At 35.6% G+C, this 23635-nt stretch overlaps 1 long non-coding RNA gene across 3 annotated transcripts; it reads left to right on the top strand.

The window, feature by feature from the left end:
* Window positions 1–7507: 7507 nt before the first annotated feature.
* Window positions 7508–9172, top strand: LOC148026893 (uncharacterized). 3 transcript variants are annotated; one of them, XR_015692915.1, is made up of 3 exons: window positions 7508–7749; window positions 7903–8344; window positions 8724–9172. It is a non-coding gene; the product is annotated as an uncharacterized LOC148026893 (long non-coding RNA). The 3 variants fall into 3 exon arrangements; XR_015692914.1 differs by having other exon boundaries at window positions 7509–7749; window positions 7915–8344; XR_015692916.1 differs by having other exon boundaries at window positions 7516–7749; window positions 8052–8344.
* The last annotated feature ends 14463 nt before the right edge of the window (window positions 9173–23635 follow it).

The raw sequence follows: 23635 nt of genomic DNA, 5'->3' as shown, positions 1-23635 counted from the left end.
TGAGTGTTGTTTAACTACTACACCATAGCAACCCACATTTGGCCCCTATGACTTGGTATGTATACATGGTATGATTAATAGATAATGATTATCTATTCTCATGGATTATGGGTCGACTCACATGTTCATTAACTATACCTTGGTTAAGGAACTACATTTTCCCTAAGTACCTAATACTCTACTTATATCATCTCTATCATGAATGGGGATGACAAGGATGTGTGGAATACAAAAGTTCATGATGTTGCATTAGAAGTGTAATGATATACTATGAAAATAAATTTTTAAGTTATGAACATGCATGGGGCATATGCAGCATTGGGCTTAGAATGGTTGTATAGTTTGGGTGACTCATTAAAATGTAGTTATCAGCATAACACTATTTCATTTGAGGACAATGGTGTGCATGTTTTGTTATAGGGTGAGGATAATGTTCTACCATCCCCTCTTATATATACCCCCATCCCCTCTTATATGTACCACCATCCCCTTTTATATGTACAACTCAACTTCATTATTTGGCCAAACAAAATGAAATAGAATATGTCTACTTTTGTTATGTACCGCCATCCCCTCTTATATATACAACTCAACTTCATTATTTGGCCAAAAAAATGAAATAGAAGATATCTACTTTTGTTATGTGCTGTCTTCCTTTATTTCTTTGTACAAGTATTTGTCTTCTATTAATGATGTTGTGGATATTACTTTACTAGAATCCAATGATAAATTATGTACATGTTCTCTCTCTTTAAAAGAAATTTCATCATCGTAGAATTCTTTTACAAACTCTTCTTCTCATTCTCTACCACACATAATAAGATATACCAATTGCTTAATAAATACAACGATGTATTTCCTCCTAATTTGCTTACAATTTTACCTCATAAACATAATGTAATGCATAGTACTGATGTTTTTCCACAAAGTAAATCCATTAGTCTTGAACATATTCTAATAAAGCTAGTGAAATGGAGAAGCAACTGATTGATTATTCTCAACAAGGATTTATTTAACCTAGTTTGTATGGTGCTACATTTGAGGTAGTATTTGATCAAAAGACTATCAATTGTTTACTACCCAAACGGATTGAAAGGAAGAAAGGCTCCAGAGGTTGAATTTCTTCAAGAGTTTGACTATACACTACGATATTGCAAAGGTTGATATAATATTGTAGTTGATGCTCTAAGTAAAATACCTAAAATTGACACTCTCTCATTTATAATATTGAAATGTGATCTATTACAATCTCTACAAGGAAAATGTAAGAATTATAAGTGTTATGAAAAGTTATGGAATGTGATTAAAAGAAAGGATCTCTCATCCACTGATGCACAAGGTGTGAATTCCACATAAGGCTCCTCTCTTATTACAAGTGATGAGCTCAATCAATGGAAGAACTTTATTTGTTGGGGGTTAAAAGGCTACCTATGCCTAGCTGCCTACATTTACTTGTATACAAACCTACACACCTATACATTATAGGTGGCAAGCACCCATCACTGCCACTTTATTCTTTATGGAAGGTAGATCACGCATTGTGACTATTGGAGTTCCCACAAATCGATCTCTCTCTTCTTTCTTAACTGCCATAGCTCTTGCTCTCTTCCTGCTTCTGCTCGTGCTTCCACCTTGCGCTCACCTTTCAATTTTTATCAAAGTAGGCATTAGAGGAGCTTCATCGATCATTTGCTTTAGCCTATGAGGAAGCTTCAGCTCAAGGTTTCATGGCAGCCATCATTTCTCCTTCTTGAGGTATGCACTAGATCTCAACTTGCTCAAGTCTTATCTTCGCTCAAAGGCCTTCTAGAAGCTTTATTAAAGCATTCTTGAGTGCTCTTATGTCCATTACCTTCAACTATGGTAGCATACCTATCAACAATAGTCAACATGATTTGCACTTGGCTATCCAGCCATTTTTCTTGGCAATAATCATCTCACCTATAGCTCCAGGAGCTCCCAACTATTGGGCAAACACTTTGGCACTTATCATGACATTGATATATTGATTTTGAGCCTCACTTTTGAGTAGTATTGGTCTATCATTACTATAACACACTACAAACCTGTTGTATACACATCTAGGACAGCCATCTCTTTACTATTTGAGCTTCATTAATACTTATATACTCATGTATTAGTTCTAGCATCATCAGTGGATATATTGAGATGCTATTTGGGATGTATCGATCTTGCATAGCTCAATTTTAATAGGGTTTTACTACTATATACAGTGTAGACAACAAGCATTTTAACTAAGAAGGTCGTTGTCTATTATGTCTACATATGCTTTAGGTATGCTACCCGCTACAATCATGCTTAGCATTGATCTATATACTTGGATATGCTTCTGACTTACTTTGAGGCTTGGATTTGAGCTACACTTGATATATTTGAGCTTTGGACATTTGCTTTAGTGATTATTCACTTACGGATTGAAGACATATTGGATGTATATACTTGAAATGTATTTATGATGTACTTGGGCTTCTTGGATGCTATGCCACTTATGTCTTGAGGTTTGCATGCTCACTTTGCATTCCAAATTCGATTCTAGTGGGAGGCACTTGTATTTACTTGGCAGAGCTTGGTTTTTTGAGATAATGGGACTTGTCTATGCTCTAAAGTATGCTACTTGATGCACTTACTTTTGCTTGTGGACATTTTTTATTTTGTATACTTTGGACACTGGCACTTACCTCTGTCAACAGTTTGTTAATGATGTATATGCTATGCCACTTATGTCTTGAGCTTTGCTTGCTCACTTTGCATTCCAAATTTGATTCTAGTGGGAGACACTTGTATTTGCTTGGCAGAGCTTGGTTTTTTGAGACAATGGGACTTGTCTAACTATGCTCTAATGTATGCTACTTGATGTAGTTATTTCTGCTTGTGGACATTTTTTATTTTGTATACTTTGGACACTGACACTTACCTCTATCAACAGTTTGTTAATGATGTATACTTGCATATTGGTTATATATTGAGCATCATTGCTCTTTGACCCATCGATTGTGCATTTGACAAATCTCTACAGTCTCTCTTGAGATGTTTTACATGCATGATATATATGCTTATGGGATGTATTGTTTATTGACACTTTTTCTTGACAAACTTTGGTACCGTTGGTCTATGCCTAGTCACTGCTAATTGCATTCTTTATATCGATTGCTATTACAATATTCTTGCTAGTGTGACCTTGCTATTTTGTTTATTTTTCCACAGTTGGATTGACATACATTGTTGCATTTACTACAACAATATTGTAATTACTATTTTCACCATTTGTTTTTTGGAGAGCAAATATTTTGATTTAGCACTCTTTTGATTGCAGTTTGTGGATAGCTATACCCTCTTTTGTTCCTACCCATTTTCTCACCCTTTCGACTCAACTTTAGGGCTATTTTTCTATAATTACAATAGCCCATACTCTTGTACTTTGTATCCCTTTACAATCATTATGGCAGGTACTTCTCATGCATCATCTGATAATGCTAATTTCAACATTGAAAATCTTGGCAGTAACAACTTCCAATATTGGAAGACACAAATATGGCAAGTATTGGCATGTAAGAAGCAAGTTAGGCCATTGAAGACAAAGGGCATAAAGCTAGAAGGTTGAGATAGAGAAGATCGGGATGAATTGGATGAGTCATGCAAGTCTACCATTATACTATCTTTGTTTAAGCTAGTGTATTTCTATGTTATCTCTACTGAGGGTGGTGTATACGAGTTGTGGAAGAAGATCCTTGATCTTTATAATAAGCAAAGTCATTTATCTCAGTTGTATTGGCTGAAGAAGCTTGTGGATCATTGTATGTTGGAGAGCACCCCTATGTCTACTCTCTGTCTACTCATTTGAATGAGTTCTACTTGATTTTTAGCTGCCCACCTTATCTTACTACATGACATCAAGTTTGAGAATAACATAAAGTCTTTGTTCTTGCTTGTCAAACTACTTGAATCATGGGATACCTTTTGTACTTATGTAAGTGCTAATTCCCTTGAGAGTGGTTTTAAATGTAGTGATGTAAAGAGTGCTCTACTGAGACGGAAGAAGTAAAGAGGAAGAATATTGATGCAACCCACACTTCTCCTACACATTAGAGACAAAAATGGTAGCAATGGTAATAATAATGATGGTAGAGATTCACAGCCCAACAAGGGCAAGTTTCAATCTTGTGGAAAATCCCATAATAAGTCATGTGATCGTAAGTCCTCTTTTACATGTCATTATTATGGTCAGTAAGGTCACATTAGGCATAGTGTGATAAAATGTGCAATGAGAAAGGCAAGGGGAAAGTACAAGAAGATGCAAAGTCCATTAAGATTGTACCTAAGTTCAGTGTGAAGATAGAGGAGATAAATGCAATGGAGTACAATTCTAATGACTACATTCTTGCAGCTTTATCTCGTGATACAATACTCAGTTGACCAATGCACCATCCACTTACTCTCCATGTTGGATTCTTAATTTGGGGGCTTCCTTTCATGTTACCTTATAGTGCCATTGTTCCCATAGCTACCATATTGTTAAAGGTTCTGTTAGATTGGGAGGGCACCTAAAGGTAGGCGGAATTTTACATCCTTCAGAGATTCCCAATGGCAAGTGGAAAAGTTTCTGTATGGATTTTATTATTGGACTTCCTACTACCAATCATGGTCATCATGATGCCATTTAAGATGTGTTGATTTATTCCAACAAAGACAATTGTTAGCATGCCTATTTGTGAAGAATATGTATAAGCTCTATGGATTATTAACCAATATCATAATAAGCAATCGTGATCAAAAGTTTAATAGCCATTTTTTGTGAGCTATATTCAAAAGGTTAGATATCATGCTTAATCTAAGTACCACTAATCACCCTCAAACATATGGGTAAACCAAGCAGGTAAACCAAGTTCTAGAATACATATGTTACAAGCATATGTAAACAAAAAAAACTTGATTGGAAAGATTATTTACCCATATTAGAGTTTGCTTACATAGAGATTATTTACCCATATTAGAGTTTGCTTAGAGTAGTGCTAAGCATGTGACTATAAGGCTTAGTCCATTCTTGCTTATATATGGATTCTAACATCGATCACCAGTTACGATGGGACTAGTCAATGAGAAAATCCAACATGTCAGGGACTTTCTCCAAGATCATTTTGATATGCTAAAAGTAGCATGCTTGAATGTTAAGCAAGCTCAAGATCATTATAAAAAATATGTAGGTGAACATAGATGTATGGTCACTTTTGAAAAAGGCAATATGGTCTACTTACATGTTCCAAAACATTCGAGAAGTTTAAAGTCTAGACCAATTCCTAAGTTATCTCCATGGTATTATTACCTATTTACAACCCTTATATTGTTAGTGAAGTTTTATATAGATTTACAATCCTCCAGTAGAGTCCATCCAATCTTTCATGTTAGCCAATTGTGAAGGCAACTTAATAATGACATAATTTGGTGGACCTAGGAGTGTTAATAGAAATTATTGAGCTATCATTTCAACCTCATGAACTATAAAGAAATCTTGGATTTCCATGAGTGTCGTACATGTCATCATGTTCAAAAACAAGTCTTCATCAAGTGGAAAGACAAACATAAAGAAGGTTCTACTTGGGAGAATATTATTGTGCTCAAGAAGTGATTTTCGACTTTTATTTTCGATGATGAAAACTCATCCAAAAGAGGGGAATAATGTCAGGACAAGAGTCTTGAGCAAAGAGAGGGCCCATAGGATAGCTCAACTATAGTACTAATAGCAAGTAATGGATAAATATGCTAAGGCGTTGATGGGTTAAGGGGTCGAGAGATGGTCTACATTAGGACACAAGGCTATATGTGCCAAAGGGACAAAGGATAGGCAATCAGAATGAATAGACTTAATAAAAGTTGTGATCAAAAAATAATCCATGGATCCGCCTAAAGATACCAATTCGATCCTAAAAGAGGTTATCATCTTGAGTGGCTGGAAATTGAACCGAGCTTTTCCTAACTTCTGTGTTGGCAAGGCACCTACATGTCCATGACATATTTATTCATTTATCTCAACATCCATGGACAAAAAAGGAAGGATAGCATTCAATGCACATAAGTTTTTCTTGAATTTTTACTTTGGGGATGCTCAATCCAAAGCGACAACCCCCATAATAACGACTCTAGTGGTTCATAAAGGAGAAGCAAAGACACCTTCAGATTTTGGTAATAGTGCTTCATTGTAACCATTCTATGAATAAAATTTGCTTCACAACTCCATATATGAGCATGACATTGAGCTTATGTTTTTTTCATTTCTCCAAGCTTGTGAACTTTGATGTCATGGTTTAAAAAAGAGTGCACTATTGCATGAATTTCTATTGTAGGTACCTCATTGAGAAGGGAAAGAATGCCTTTGTTTAGAAGGATCAAACCAAGGTTCCAAAAAAACATTGCACATTAATCAAAGTCTTAGAAATATGTTAGTCTATATCTTAAACATGTAATGATGGCACTATGGGACTTGCAAGTATGGACATATTCAACCTTGTAGCATCATCATTGTGGAAACAATTTTTGTTATTAGCACCCAAGGGCTTCACATATGCATGATCTCAAATAGAGTCTATTTGATGTAAGAAAGCACCTACTCAAAACCATTGTTTTCATTTCCTTGAGATCATAAAATAATACCTAAATGAAGCTTTCATATTTATGTGTAGACTATAACATTGTGTATTCAACTTACCCTAGTAGAGGTTGACCCCATTCTATGCAAATGTAGCAAGGGCTTCCTAGAAAGCTTATGAATGGATGGCGTCCATCTCATGACAATGTTGTCATTAGCAACTCTGAACACATCAAAACACACAATACAATGTATACATGAAGGCTTTGCTAGTTTGGGGATCTATTTTTGTTCTACACTTATTTAAAGGGATTAACATACATGCTAGTAGACAATGAAAACAACACACACACACACAGACACACACACACACATTAATTTTTATTTCTTGCAACTTTTAAGGCTTTAGGATTCAAAGTGTATAATCGTATGAAGCCACCTAGATCTCATAATGTCTAAGTTATTTGAGAGAGATTATTAAGGGGGAAATGGTGAAAGAGCACTGGGTCTTTGATTAGTTTGCACCTAACATTGACAAAAGTAGACACAGTAGTCCCATAACACACCTGTGTGGGACAGTGTTCACGAAAAACTGAGGTTTAATGTAAAGTGAATTGCAAAAAAAAAATTAAAAATCCTTCAAAATTGAAAGAAGAAAGTTTAAAACCTCGAACTTTTGAAAATTTTTAATTTAAAAAATGGTAAATACATGTAATTTGATTCAAAAATCCATGCAAAAATTTGAGTTGGAGGTTTTTGTGTCTGCTAAGAAAAATGTTTTTGTATCAGTGTGGAATCCATCTCTGGGAACGCCTTCCTAGCAAGCAAGTCTAAGGGACTCTATCCAGTTCTTAATGATCTACAAAATTAGTATACATTCACAGGTCCTATGAAATATTAAATGCGAGCAGTGCACGAGAGATTCCTCCTTTTTGGGTCACGTTTTGGAGGGTGGGGGCAAGGCGATATACGCGTTTGCCTTATTTTGTCTGACCCATCATGCGCTCTCTCTCTGTGTCTGTGTCTGTGTAGCGAACATGGCGTTTGGGTGATTGCCAAAAGACTCAGGAAAAAGAGAACCCAAAAGGAAATTATACCTCCAGGCTTTTAGTGTGGACGGCTTGGTGCAACTCCCTCAAGCTTTACAGGTAAATCATACAGATAGGGATACACACACACACACACACACAGGATTTGCTCGTGTGTGTCTCCAATATTTAGTGTTTTCTGTGCTCTGTACGTAAGAGATTGTAAGGTTCTCAGTGCGGTCTTTTGATGTTGCCTTTGTAAATTATGATTAGTCCTCTGGTTAGATTACATGTCGGACAAAATCGAGCTTTTTGCAAAAAGGTGAGCACACTGGCTATACACAGAGAGAGAGAGAGAGAGAGAGGTAGGTTCTAAAAGACTGATGTGGACCGATCAACTCTGTTTATTATTCCTTTGAAAGCTCACATGGACAAGATCAGGTAACCCTCCACTAGCATGGTTGGACATCTTGAATTCGGACTCAGATGGTAGAAAGGCATGTCTGCTGAGCCTTACCCATTCAGTCATAAAGAGGAGGTTCTGCTGAGCTTAAGCTTGTGAATCGGTGTTTGCCTCCATTTTGTAACTACCTGCCTGGCCAGCCATGTTTCCTGCGCTGATGCTCCTTGGCTTTGCAGCACTTGCTGTAGCCCTCCACTCCATGCAGTTCTTCTTCCACCATCTTCTGCACAAGGTGGCGATGCATGCGTGCAGGTAGTTATGCAGGCTCTTGAAGTATTGCCTGGTTAACTCAAATGCCTGTGCTATCACAAGTATTTTAATACAGAATCCCACCATAATTCCCATATTGTGAATGATGACAATGTCATGAGCTTCTGCAAGGGAGGGGGCGCATACTAGCTAGGTGCAGTTGGGGGCAGTGCGGGCCAGGAGTCCCCCCTGCCCTCAACCCCACCTGGCTAGGTATGCGGTGCCTCCCAAGCAGAAGCTCATGATGTTGAATACTACAGGGAAAAGCAAGAGGAAAGGAGCCCATATGGGGGAATGTCAAATAGTTCTTGTGTATATGCAGTAGAGAATTCGGTAGGCATCTATCTGATAGTCTTTTCTGCCTGTCTTACTTGTGTTGCAGCTTTGGCTTTGGGGTGGCATCCTGATGTAGGTCTTTGGAATGGCCTGACTCGCAGGATGATAGAAGTGTTAATCCTGCTTAATGTATGGCTGGAAACTGCATCGAGGTGCTTGCGACAGATTGCTAATTGCTTGCGGTGACAGGCTTCTGGCCCTGCTAACGAGACAGTCAAAGTATCATGGATATCCCTGCAGTAGATTGCTATCTGCAATTCATGTTATCTATGCTAGAGGGCTCAGGAGGTTTAAGATCTGTTTGCAACTGCACTAAGATGGGGCTGCATTCTAATGGACTTTGAAAGTTGTCTCAGGCTGTCATGACTCTGACAATGCCTGCCCTTGCCACTCAAACTCACCCCCTATCGCCACTACAAATAGTATCAGCCAGGCTCATATCAATTGTTACCTGGCTGCTTCTATTCTAATTAAAATCTCATATATTCTGTTCTAGATGACCAGTTCAATTTCAGCACTTAGACAAAAACGAACTTGTTAGTGGTATACATTTGTAAGTGTTTTCTCTTGCAGAGTATTTACCACAGTTAGATGATAAGTCTAAAGCATTGTTTGGTGTTTGCCAAGGAATCCTGTGAGTACATAACAGATTCTTATGTAGATTTTATTTAGTGTTAACACACACACCCCATTCCTGAAAAAACGGTAGTGGTTGTTGGGAACATTCCTATCAACATTGTACATGTGGAATCAACTTCACTAAATGAATAAAGTCATATTGCATTCTAGCTTTTCGTAGGGGATCTCACCATCTAAGTTAATATGTACATCCGAGGGTTTGCCACATCAATCGTCTTCATTTGTGTAGTGATTTCAACAAGGGTGTGAAATAACCCTTGACATTTCACTAGTTAGTGGGTGGGTTGTCTATAGACATTTTGGTAGGTCCAATAGAATTGTCAATGTCAATTTCCTTTATGTTAATGAAATACACAATCTACAAAAATTATATTCTACAAAGCACATTTGGTTAGAATGTTTGAGGTTTGTACCTTTGTAAATGGAGCTAGGGTTGTGGTTGGTTGGTTGCTATTGTGGTCAATTTTCAGATGGGTGAAAAGTTAAGGATGCCACTTGAGTGAGGAAAAAACAAGTATGATCCCCATAATTCAATGCACCACCTACCTATAAAACACATTATGTCTTACTATTATAGAGGGTCATAAGGGTGACATATGGACCTTAAAAGTTAAGATTAGGATTCATTTTGGAGTTATGTAACAAGTTAAAAGGATATGCAAATGATAGTATCATGTTACATGTGGAAAACTACATAGATAAAGTGTTAAATGGCATTTAGGTGAATGCGTATCTTAATTACAAGTATCTTGCTCTTTTTTCTATGCATTTATTCAATCATTGGTTAACGAAACTTTTAACATTAAAATAGTTAGTGAAACAATTCCCAATCAATAGTTTGTTTTTTGTTTTGCTTGAAAGAGAGAACTTTGAAAAGTCCCAAGTCAAACCAATTCACATGAAACAGTTGTGACAAAATATTATGAGGCAATTTTGTTGTTTAGGTGAAAGGCCACATCAATGGAAAGGGGTTCCTTGAATAACAAGGACTAAAAATAGATCTTAGTTATGTGGCAATTTTGTTACTTGAATATTAGTAATTGCAAAAAAGGACAAGCTACCAAATGTTCATCGTGGTAAGTAGATCAAATCAACACTAATAAGAGAGTATTACTCATGCCATCGATGAAATATTGACTAAGTATCAAACCCATCAAAATAAAACTAGCCAAAAATGCTTGCCAAGTTGGTAGCATGCCATGTACCAATGTCTTCAATAGCCATCCCCATAATTCAATGCACCACCTACCTATAAAACACATTATGTCTTACTATTATAGAGGGTCATAAGGGTGACATATGGACCTTAAAAGTTAAGATTAGGATTCATTTTGGAGTTATGTAACAAGTTAAAAGGATATGCAAATGATAGTATCATGTTACATGTGGAAAACTACATAGATAAAGTGTTAAATGGCATTTAGGTGAATGCGTATCTTAATTACAAGTATCTTGCTCTTTTTTCTATGCATTTATTCAATCATTGGTTAACGAAACTTTTAACATTAAAATAGTTAGTGAAACAATTCCCAATCAATAGTTTGTTTTTTGTTTTGCTTGAAAGAGAGAACTTTGAAAAGTCCCAAGTCAAACCAATTCACATGAAACAGTTGTGACAAAATATTATGAGGCAATTTTGTTGTTTAGGTGAAAGGCCACATCAATGGAAAGGGGTTCCTTGAATAACAAGGACTAAAAATAGATCTTAGTTATGTGGCAATTTTGTTACTTGAATATTAGTAATTGCAAAAAAGGACAAGCTACCAAATGTTCATCGTGGTAAGTAGATCAAATCAACACTAATAAGAGAGTATTACTCATGCCATCGATGAAATATTGACTAAGTATCAAACCCATCAAAATAAAACTAGCCAAAAATGCTTGCCAAGTTGGTAGCATGCCATGTACCAATGTCTTCAATAGCCATACTTCAAATTGGAGCCTCCCATACTTTACTAGAGATAATTTTTAGATAAGCATATCTTAATAGACCAAACCACTTATTCGTCAAACCAATGTTGTACACATCATTAGCTAGCTATAAAATAAGCTAGAATGGAATGCCATCTTTGAAATTTGATTAACTTGTTTAATCAAGGTGATGTATCATGGCAACTAAACAAGTGATGTTACACAATCATTTACTATCATTGGGCAATATGTGTCAATTAGGAGCCACTAGCAAATCTTGTGCTTTTATTCCATCAATAGGTAGTGCAACATTTCTCAATTGGTAGCTCATATGGAAAATGTAGAGGATAAGGTTGTTTTCTTTCCTAGAAAGACAACAATGCTAAGTGTCGACTCAAGGCTCATTCAAGTGAGAAGTAGAAGATTATGAAAATGAAGGGTCAAGACAATGAAGACCTATAATTAAATGTTAAGGGACATTGAATTGAAGGTCCTAACAAGCCCTATTGCAAGAAGGATCATTCAAGTAAGAAGTAGAAGATTATGAAAATGAAGGGTTGAGACAATGAAGACCTATAATCAAATGTTAAGGGACATGGAATTGAAGCTCCTAACAAGCCCTATTGCAAAGGACTCCAAGGACATGATAATTACAAGATCAAGAGATATGCACCAAAACAACAATAAGAAATTACATTTTGGTGTAAATTATATACCAACAATGATTTTTGTTATATTGTTTCAATGTATGATACCAATTTCTTTGACCCCAAAAGGAACATTCATTATATATGTATACAATTTTGTCACATACATTATGGGTTTACTTTTCTCAAGTATATTTATTTTTATTATGTGCTTTTTAGTGATTAAGGTAAAGTAGATACATCACAGTTAAGAGAACCAAGGCTATGTGACCAACTTATTGAAATTCCTATATAGGACCTTGAACACATGGGCCTTGCTTTTGACACATCTAAGAATCGTAACCATGTCATCCAAAAGAGTGAACTTTCCATCCATCAAAGACCTATTTCTAGCAAGTTTCATGCCGATACATTCCCAAAATAGATGGCCTAGAGATTCTTCACACCCTTTACAAAGTGGGCGGAGTGCAACATCCTACCAATTTAATCCTTTATGGGGAGTTTCCTCATGTGAAACTTCCATGAGAATCAACATTGGCCCAAGGGCATAGCCTTCCAAACACCTCTTGTCTTTCTCCTCTATGTCCTCATCTTATCAAGGGAAAAGGGCCTCTACCATGCAGTCTGAGTGGCCATTAAGTGCCTATTAGAGGGGGGCAATTAAATCTTTTCCTTTCCTACACACGCACAGATTCTTGCCAGTGGGGCCTTATAGGTACTTTGCAAGGCATATGGCTATAGTGATAGGGGATGAGGGTCGATCTTGCTTAACCTCCATGAAAGTTGGCCTAAGCTAATTTATCTCCATGCACAATCTCCCCATGTTCCTATAGAAGACTCAATCATTGCAATCCCATACCCTAAGTCTGTTATTACACATTGATTTTGACAACCTCCCATTGACAACCACCAGTACAAATGACAGAGTAAAGGTGAACGAGCCATTATAGATACTCTAGAGCAAAGAGAACTCACTTTCTCCTCCAACCCACTCTTCCGCCCTTAGTGTGGACCACCATGCCCTGTTGAGCCACCTTTGAGCAAGAATCTTACTTCACAAATGCACATTCACAATCTTGTCCTCTCATCGAGTTTAACTTTAAACCGAGCACGGTGCAACCGAGCAAAGGTAGAAATCGAGCAACATAGACTTAGATAAACATCCTAGGCACATTAGGCAACAATAAGGTGCAATTAATATACAATATTTGTTGCAAAGATTGTCGCATATCAACATTGTTTTGCAATCGAACTCGATACACAACACCTTCCTCTAGGAACATATTAATGAGAGGAATCCTCCTTGCTCTCATCATCTATACACCTTTGGCCTAGCTTGTGTTTCCTCGAGATGGACCTTGCCTCTAGCTGGGCTATGTCATAATGATGTATACCTTTGGCCTCTAGCTTTTGTTTCCTCTAGATGGGCCATAGACTATGTTATAACATGCATCCATGTCATCATGGTTGCAATTGTCTCTACATAGCAAGGTAATTCATTGTACGAATTTTTGAAAAGTGTCCAAGTTATAAGCCATATGTAAAAACAAATCTATGGATGCAATGGTGCACTTCCATTCAAAAACAAATCCATATAACGCAAACAAAAAAAAATCATTCATACATTGTATAACTATCATTAGGGGAGTTTTGAGGTCTCGAAAATGCCCTGTAAGCGATCCTAGAGAGAGAAAATATTTTGAAAAATAATTTCTTTATTTTTAAAAAAATATATTTTGGTAAGTAAATATATCAAAAATTGTTAATAAGTCATTGTCGCGATATTCTCATAGTCACATCAAACGTAAAAATCTAGGCCGCCATAAAGGTGACAAAGATTGTCACAATCAAGATTTTACTCATCTTTATTAAAGTGAAAACTAATATTCAATTTCAATTTTGTTCGACATTTGATTATTTCCCTCCATTCTCACTCTCTTCTTTCTTTCCCATCCTTACTAGTTTCTTCTTCGTTTTCCTCCTTATTTCTAATTCACATACTTTTTCAATCCAATCTTCTAATCACATCCTTAGCTATGGATATGTCATCCAATGATCTCTATAGCTCTAGTAAAAGGGCTCTCTATCATCTTCATATTGAGTTGGACAGTGAGTATGAACCAATAAGAAAGAGAACAAAACCCATTACCGTTACAGAGTCTATGAAACATATACTCAGGTTTGAAGGAAAGAAGAATCTTGATCTTTGGTTAGATGGCATGCTATATCCCAAAGATCCTAGCAAAAATAGCACTCTACCTTTCTATAATAGCTCTTCATTGTTGAGGTTCATTGGTGATGGTTATAATGTGGGTTTCTAGGCTATACACTTAACTTAGTTGCAAAAAAGGATGTCCTCAAATTGGATAACCATCTTTTATCAAAACATAACAACGAGTTACTGTAGAAGCTAGAAGGCTATCAACAGAGGATTCATTTGTTGGAGAAACGCATCAAATCTTATCAACGAAAGCAAAGTATTTTAGGACTTCGAAATCGACAAAAGGCTATTAGAAATATTGAGAGTCTCAGACGAGGAGGAGGTGGTTGTAGTAAAAGAATCCAAGCAACAAGGTATATTTTTGTTCCACTGTAAAAAATATAAAATATGACTTTGTTTGTCATTAATTGTATTGATTTGTGATATTGATTTTATTTAGGTCTCTTCTTCAATCAAATGCAAGTGAAAGAGATTCTTTCAAAGCATCTCAGTTTTATTATCATTTTCTTCCTTCAATAGTTTCAAAAGATATTTTGGAGAAGAAGAAATTTAAAAAGGCAAAGAAACAATGCTTGGAGTCATTTATAAAGGATCTCTCTTTGGATACTGAGTTAGTGCAAAAGACACTAGATAATATCGGTATCAGTCAAGATGCTTATAAACAACTTTTTCAGGTTTTACAATCAAATATGAAGCAAGAACAAGTACGTAATTGCATACTTCCAAGGCCATCTGTGATTAGAACTATTAGATAGAGAGTGAATAACAAGATAATGTAGATTCTGGGTGAGCCTTTCCATATCAAGGCTAGCTTCAAGGGCAAGAAAAAGAAAGTTGTATTCAATGAATTTAACAATATTTTCCTTGACTTGCCCACCCTACAATGCTTAATGATTAGGTTCTATGACTTGTCACTAGAAGAGGCACAAGGAATGGCTAGATTTGTGGTTAAACTTGATGAAAGTGAGATTCTAAAATTTACAAAACTAGAGAGGGTCTCTATTACCTTGATGAATAGAGCACTTTTATTTAGATCATTATAATCACTCAATGTCATTCAATGTTCAATCGAAACACAACATCTAGTGGCTAAGAGCATTCGAACTAGATACAGAGGATTTTGATATATTATATTGGATTTTTCATCAAACACCAATACCTTATGTTATTAAGAGACAACAAGCAGGAGAATAGCTATTTGTTGAAGGATTTGGGAACTATAAGATTGAGCAGCACATAGCTGGTGACTTAAAGACACTTAAATGTATGTACAATGTATCAAAGGGAGCCAACTGTAGATCTCCTTGCCTATATTGCATGTCCCCAGCCAGAGAGTTGAACTCAAGCAATTGGAATAGAGCTCCCTCTAGGCATAACAAGATTCCACAATTTAAGCAAATCCTAGATATTCCCTTAGTAAATATCCATATCCGTACACTTCATGCGCTTTGTACGATAATTGAAAAGCTTGTTCATCTTTATATAGGATTTTCATGGAAGGTGATGCCATTATCAGCTAGAACAGATGCTATAACAAAGATTAAAAAAGTCTTATCTGCAATCGGTTTGCATGGTGATAATGTTGTTATTGAACCAAATCTTCAAAAGTCTAAGGATGGCAATTGTGTACCCAAAAAGCCATCTATTGGTGGAGTGAAGGCTAGAAGGTTCCTAGACTTTCATGGGAGACTTGGTAAGATAAACTATAGAAATGGTGGCTCAACTATTAGATACAATCAATGGAAGTGCCTACATAATGCAGTTAAGGATCATGCTGATAATGAACAAGCTTGGAATAGAAAAGACAATGTTTGGGAAACACTAGACAAAGTATTCTTTTATTGTGATAAAATAGAGTGGAATGATGATGATCTCAAAGACTTCAAAAACCAATTAAACCTTTTTAAAAAGGCAATGACCGAAGCTTGGGGTAAACACTATGGTAAGAAATTTGCATATGTATGTCTCTTTATTGTCTAACTCATATAGGGTTTTCTAATTCAATTTCTTTATTTGTTAACTATGCAACATATTTTATACAACCATGCTCCATATTTTATCAAGAAATATGGATCTCTATCTATTTGGTCAACCCAAGATATGGAAAAATCACATTATCAAGCAAGAATAGAATACTTTAGACACACAAGACATAGAGGTAGAAGATACAAAGCAAACAGTTTATTAAAGGTCTTTCAATGGTTCTACAAACAAATTTGGCACAAATTTAAGCTCAAAGACACAATCGTATCATGTAATATATCATCTTTGGCAAGGACTATATCCACTATTACCCAAAGAAGAAAATAGGGATATTTAAACTCTTGTACAAAGCAAAGATATTATGAATGGTTACAAACTAGACAAAGAGATGGAAAAATATAGGTTTCAAGAAACCCTTAACATCTTTTAGTCTAACTCTGTTGCAGAAGAGTCTTTAGTTTCAGGGAATTCATTGGGTCCTCTAAGGGAATCTTTTGTTTCATCCCACCCGATGAGATCTCTACATTTAAAGAACTCTTGTTTTCTATAGCCTGGAAGGAGCTTCAAATTCTTGGCATCTCCTACATGGGAGAGCAAATAAGAGGTAAAAACTCCGAAGTATCCTACTCTAGATCCATTGTATCCAGACATGAAGCTAAAAACTCTTGCAGCTTCTTCATTCTTCACCAAAATTATATTATCCGAACCTCTATTGAAACTTGGGATCCAATCACCTTGGAGATAGCTTTCAAAGCCATTATTGGTAAGCTTGGAGAGCTTGACAACCTTAAATGATAAATTGCAACTGTTTGATTATTTAAGCTTCCAATATAATAACCAAGGCTTTGACTTTCGCCAAGCTTCAATGGCCTTGAGCCCTTGGCTCTTCCAAGAAAGTTGTCTACATCTTCAATTTCTATTTGCACAATAAACCACAATAGTATAAGATGTCAGTAGATAAATATCCAAAAATATTTATGTATAATGCATAACATACTCTAATATATATCACAATGGATATCTTAGAATTATCTTTCATACCTCAGGGTTTTCATCTTCTTCAAAAAGACTATCATCATATAGATTTATTGAACTTTTTGGTTTCTCATCTCATGGAGACTTCAGTTTCTCTTCATACCCCATGTTATCAATACCAAGTCTCTGTTGAATTTGTAGGTACTCTTCCTCTGAAGGTATCCCCCCCTTTTCATATTCCACGATCTGATTAATACAAGAATACAAGGCTACAGAACTGTCTTGAAAATTATATCTCTCTACATCAAGAGTTGCTAGCAATTTCTATTCATAGCCTATAAAATTCTTATCATTTTGACCCCATGCAGCAAGGATTGCCAAGCAATAATCTTCTTGAATATCAAAAATCTGTTGAATATCATTTAGCAATACATATCTCTTTTTGTTGATGAGATAATTGAGAAATGTTGGGACACATTCAAGAGGACCTGTTTCAATCTCTACACCCAACTCTATCTCCTTTTCTTCCACTTTTGTAATGTTCCAACTTTTAAACAAAGCAACATTAAATCCCTGCACTAACTGGTTCTCAATATCCTCCTGAAACATTTCACCCTTCTCTTCAACTTATTTGTCTTTGCATGCAATATCATCCATCTTTTTCTCTTGTATTGTATCTGAAGAACAACTATCCATATATTGAAGATATACAAGACATCCAACATCATTCCGTACAAGAAGACATTGTTGCTAATTCTGATGAAAATGGCAATCCATTTTCCACTTCTTGAATTCTTAATCAATAAGACTAAACCTTGTTTGCAAAGTTTTTCTAACAGCATTAGAGGCTTCCATTACATCGCTATAATAGACAAATCCCTCAATCTCTAGGCCTTCCACATGTCTATCATAAAATACCTTAAAATCCTTCAGTTTATCTTCAAGATCCTTCAAAAGCTCTTGCAAGTCAAAGGGAACATTGAGCATATATGTGATGTAAATAAATCTAGATGAATTTCCAGTTGCATGAAAAAAATCAAACAACTTTTCATCACACGTAACCTCCAGATTCTCCTCCTCCATTCCCTCTAATGAAAACTTCCTTTTAATCATTCCGATTACTCACAAGAGAAAATCCAGAAAATAAAAATAAGGGTCATAATATACAAATCCAAATTTGCTCATATGTAGTAGACTAAAGAAAGATTACTAAGAAATTTTAGGAGATACAAGATAAAATAAATGAATTAAAACTTTATGCAACAAAGAAAACATGAAATTCCAAGTCTCATCGATCAAACTTTGTTTAACATTTTGGACTCATGAAACACAAAAACAATGATTCAAACCACTCTCATTATTCACAAAATCCTGTTTCACACGTCACTTATTTAAAAAAATTGACGAATTCGCGTTTTAAAAATCCAAAAAATTTAAATAAAACAATGCCTCAAGAACATCAAAACCCCATTGTTTTACATGTTTACTAGACCAATATAGTTAGAAAAACAAAGTAAAACCATTATAGAATTTCTAAGTCCTAGATATATCTTTCTCCTTTTAAACCAACTAACATCTTCAATGCCTTGAAATTCAGGATTGCAAAGAAAAATATTTAAAAAAGTGTGATACCTAATATTTGCAAGCCTTGCTCTTGAGAATAAATGGTTTCTTGTAAGTATATGCTTGGTTTGGCTTGTGATGCTTACAAGATAAAAAGCTGGTCGAAGACAAGATAAGATACGTGAAAGAAATAGTAACCAAGACCTAAACTTGAGTGTTCATATATATATGCCAACGGTAATCGCACATTTGATCAAAAAGTATGATGCACTAATGAGGAGGACGTGCACTTAAAATGAAAAAGAAAAAGGAAAAAACTTGAAAATCGAAGCCATAAAAGCGCTATCATGCCGAAAAAGTAAGTGACACGTGGCACAACTTTCTAGGCAAAACAGTCTTCAGTCGCACGTGTGAAATTAACTACGCATTACAGTAGCCACACATGTAAACCAACATCGTTATAAACCCGATTTTTGAATTGCAAAAGAGCTTTTTTAAAGAAAAAACCCTCTCTATGCTCATCCACACCAACACAACACTAATTTGATTGTAGTACAAAATTATTATACCGCGCAAGGGTACTAAAGAAGGTTTCATCGATAGCATACGCACTCAACACTCAAGAATGTAAGTTTTTTTCTAAAATATGAGTAAGTTCTAAATCACTTGAACACTCTTACTAAATCATCCGTAAAAATACCAAACGTATGAAACGCGATGAATGCTAGGTTTCTCTTGTCCACATGAGGCCTCCTCGCATTTCATATGACTAAGGCCTGCAAGTTTCTATTGTAACATGGGTGCTAGGTTATAGAACTTTAAATCTCTTTTAAGTTTCATAAATTATAGAACTTGAAGTTTTAAGTGAATAACTAAGTTCAAATGAAAGAATCTCTTTTAATCTTTCAAATGCATTTATGTATGTTGAAAAAACATATACTACAAAGTCGAAATTTAAAAAAATTATCAATCAATAAGGATAAAGATGTTTAGGGTAAATAATTTTGTCCAAAAATTAATCTAAAAGATGAGTTGATTCTCCTAGAATGTATGAAATGTGAACGGTTTTATGTTATTTTTTCTTAGTAAGGCCATATCGTGTTTCATCTGACTTGACCCTACATTGTTCCCGTTGTGCCATTGTATTTTGATATGGTGTTGAGTTCCCTCTATCTTCAAGTGGGTGCTAGGTTATAGAACTTTGAATCTCTTTTAAGTTTCATAAATTATAGAACTTCAAGCTTCAAGTAAATAACTAAGTTGAAATGAAAGAATCTCTTTTATCTTTCAAATGCATTTGTGTCTGTTGGAAAAACATATACTACAAAGTCAAAATTTAAAAAAAAATTATCAATCAAGAAGGATAAAGATGTTTAGGATAAATCATTTTGTCCAAAAAGTAGTCTAAAAGATGAGTTGATTCTCCTAAAACGTATGAAACGCGAAGTGTTATGTTATTTTTTCTTAGTAAGGCCATATCGTGTTTCATTCGACTTGACCCTGCATTGTTCCCATTGTGCCATATGAAACGTGATATTGTGTTGAGTTTCATTTGTCTTTAAGGCCTACTCATGTTTCATATGTCTTCAAACTGTTTTATTGAAATTGGATTTAGACTTTGTGATTAGTTTTTGCCTACTGCTTTGTGATTGTAGATATATTGATATGAGAGATCAGGAGATCTTTCCTAATTTGTTAGTATTATTTGTTTTTTTGTATGTTTCAGATGGCTAGAACTAAGTCCACTGCAAGTTGATCCTAGAGGTCTTGCTTCAAAGTTGATCCTAGAGGTCTTGCTTCAAAGATACATCAATCCTCCAAGAGGTCTTGCTTCAAGGAAGCTAAAAGTTGATCCTAGAGGTCTTGCTTCAAAGATACATCAGTCCTCCAAGCCTTCCAAACTTTCAAGGAAATCAAAGCCAATAAAAAGGTTCTCACAGCATGTGAGGTGCCTTAAGGAGATTAGAAGTGCAATGAAGACTCTAAATAATGCAATTCCAAAGCTATCTTTTCATAGGCTTGTCAGAGAAATCTGAAACAAGCATAGTCTACAGAGTTTTAGATGGACTAGGACAGGTCTCAACTGTATTCAAGAGGCTGCAAAGTTTTTTTTAATTGAGTTTTTTCAAGATTCTTATATTTGTGCGGCTCATGCACATAGGCTTATGCTTATGGATAAAGACATGATTATTCTCGGGAGATTGAGATGCATTTGAAAGGTCCTTGAGCAAGTCCCTCTTTCTGATGTTAAGGCTTTTAATATTTTAAATGTGCCTCCATATAGAAAGAAGAAAAATTATACTAGTCTGAAGGTTGAAGATGTTACGCATGAAAAGGACATAAGACAGCATGAGAAAGAGGAAAAGGCCACAATAGAGCAGGGAGATAAATGGAGGGAGTTTAAAAGAAAGAATGAAGAAGAAAAGGAAGCAAAAAAACTCCCATCTTTTGAAGAGGAGTTATCTACCCTTCTTGAAAGGGCTCACCCTAAGGGCTTCAATGTTTCTTGCTTTTTACCTGTTGATATTAACAAGATATCTGATATGGTATTTTTTTACCATGATTGTGTTCAAATTCTCCAAAATAAAGTGAGAGAAGTGAATAACTCGACTTTTCTCGTTGGGATGAGGTATAGTTTACCAAAATTTGTTTAAACTCGCCGAATTTTTCTAGCAATAGACTTTCATGTTGATGCTTACTATCTCCATTCCTTTGCTAGGTGTGTAATGCATGAGCTTCCCTTCGATATACAATAAAAGATTAAGGTTTTTAATCCATTCATCTCATACTATATGAGGAGTGAGCTTGATGCAAGTCTCTTTGACCATTGGTTCAATTCAATTGACTTTGAATCATTGGAGCTTCTTCTAATTCCATACAATGAAAATAAAGTAATTTTATGTTTTTTTAGATTTTATGAGATCTTGTTTTGCTAGATTATTGAAATATTTTTGTTTTCAGTTCTCATTGGAGCCTAATTGGAATAGACTGTGTGGAGACGCAATGTTTTCTCATCAATTCTATAAAAAAAAGCCATGAAAATGTCAAGTTGTAAATTATATAATCTAGGGTCTCCTTGATATTTTGATCTTTTTGTTACAAGTAATCTAAATATTTTGATCTTTCTTTTGTAATAACTCTAAATTTTATTGCCTTTTTGGGATAGAGTTTACAGAAGATTGATTGAAGTACTAGAGAAAAGGCCTCACATGCCTTCATACTTACTTACAACAATGCAATATAGACAAGTTGCGATAAGTTCTTCATTAATATGGTTGGAACATTCTAAGAAAATTTATGCTAAAAACTACCATAAACAAGTTACTCTTGTTGATTGCAGTGTCCTCATCAGGATGATAGTTACTCGTGGTTGGAGAGTAATTGTAAATGCCAGAAGATTGGTTCAGTTTATTTATCTCAATGATGATAAAATTATAAAGGTAATGTGAAACATACTAAACTTTAAGATACAGTTTTATTGCAAAATAGTCCATTGTAAAAAATAACAATAAACTAAAAGTATTTTCTTATAAATGTATGACAGTTTACAAGGGATTGCTATACAAGTGAGCACGTTTGGTATATAAGAGCAAAGCTCTTGAAGTACATAATGACCAATTGTATACAACCGACAAGAAGTGGGGGCTTGGATATTGAAGGAGAGGAGGTACGTGTAGCTACAGTAGGTGAAGCTATACCTTCAACAACCAAATCATCAAAGATAGGCAAAAGGACTCCTCAAAAGGATGTTCCTTCTCAAAAAAAATAGCTTTGCCTCAGATTGTATACCCTAGAAGACTGACCAAAAGAAATGAATAGCTATACAACATACCCATTTTAAGAAACTATATGAAGTAAACTTCTAGCAGGACTCTCGTGTGAAGGCAAACCTGTCATCGAGGGCTCATTAACAAAGTCATTGGACACACCCATTGAGAAGACCATAATAAAAAATAAACAATTTAAAATGAGGCCAATACTATCCAACCAAAAAACAATTCAAATGTGTGAGTTGCTACCGATTTTTTTTTTGTTGATCTTGCTATGGTAGCTTCTCTTTTCCTTTTGCACCCCTCTCACCCCTCTTAGGATCACCTAGAAGAAAAAACAAGGAGATATCTCTTCAACGACAAGCATAACAAAGTCATACAAGCAAAGCTCAAAGACCATGACATTCTCACCTTGTGTTTACGAACAAGCACCATCCCCAAGCCTTTTGAACTCGTCAAATTTCTCTCTCGCGGAGAACATTGGGCTTTAGCATGTCTAGCCACCATGAAAATTTATCAATTTCATACTTGGATATCCCTTCCATATCCTCCCCATACATGGTGAACTCCTTATTTGCAATGTCGACCCATGGCCTACAAGCCACTGGCAAATTGACCACCAACTTGAGATCCCTTAAGTGCAAGAAGTACATGTAGTGGAAAGTAAAGGAAAATATATATGCTTAGGCCAAAGTTTCTCCAATTCACAGAAAAAGAGGAAATACAAACAAGGGCTCGCCCATTTACCAAGTTACCTATAGAGCAAGCGGCAAGAGGTTGCATCTAACTAGGATTGTGTTGGGCCATCATCCTTCTTCCTAGTCTTGTACTTTGATCCACCTTCTTGATAGTTCCATAGGTGTGTTTATTACCCTCATAACAAATTTTTAAAATGTATGGAGGGAGGACTCAGCAAGGAGGATCAATGGACTCCTAGTGGTTGTTGCTAATGTCACCTCATCTTCCAAGATCATTAAGGCAATTTTCTCAATCATATTCAATAACCTCTCTGGACAACCACTTGCACCCAAACCAAATTCAGATGGAATTTCAGAGAACTCACACAAACAACCCTCTATTTGAATTACCGAATTAAGTGACAAGCTAAGAGCTCACGCTCTAAACTCTGAATTTGTGCTTGGCATCCCAAGAGCACTCTGAATTTGTGCTTGGCATCTCCAACATCCTAAGCCATGTGATTTTTTTGTCAATGGAAATTGATGATATTGCAATCAAGTTCAATTTTTCA

Source organism: Lygodium microphyllum, chromosome 13 (genome assembly GCF_053477565.2).
Source record: "Lygodium microphyllum isolate KBCC chromosome 13, Lygodium_microphyllum_v1.1.10, whole genome shotgun sequence".
NCBI classification, from domain to species: domain Eukaryota; kingdom Viridiplantae; phylum Streptophyta; class Polypodiopsida; order Schizaeales; family Lygodiaceae; genus Lygodium; species Lygodium microphyllum.
This window is presented reverse-complemented; position numbering and strand designations above follow the sequence as displayed.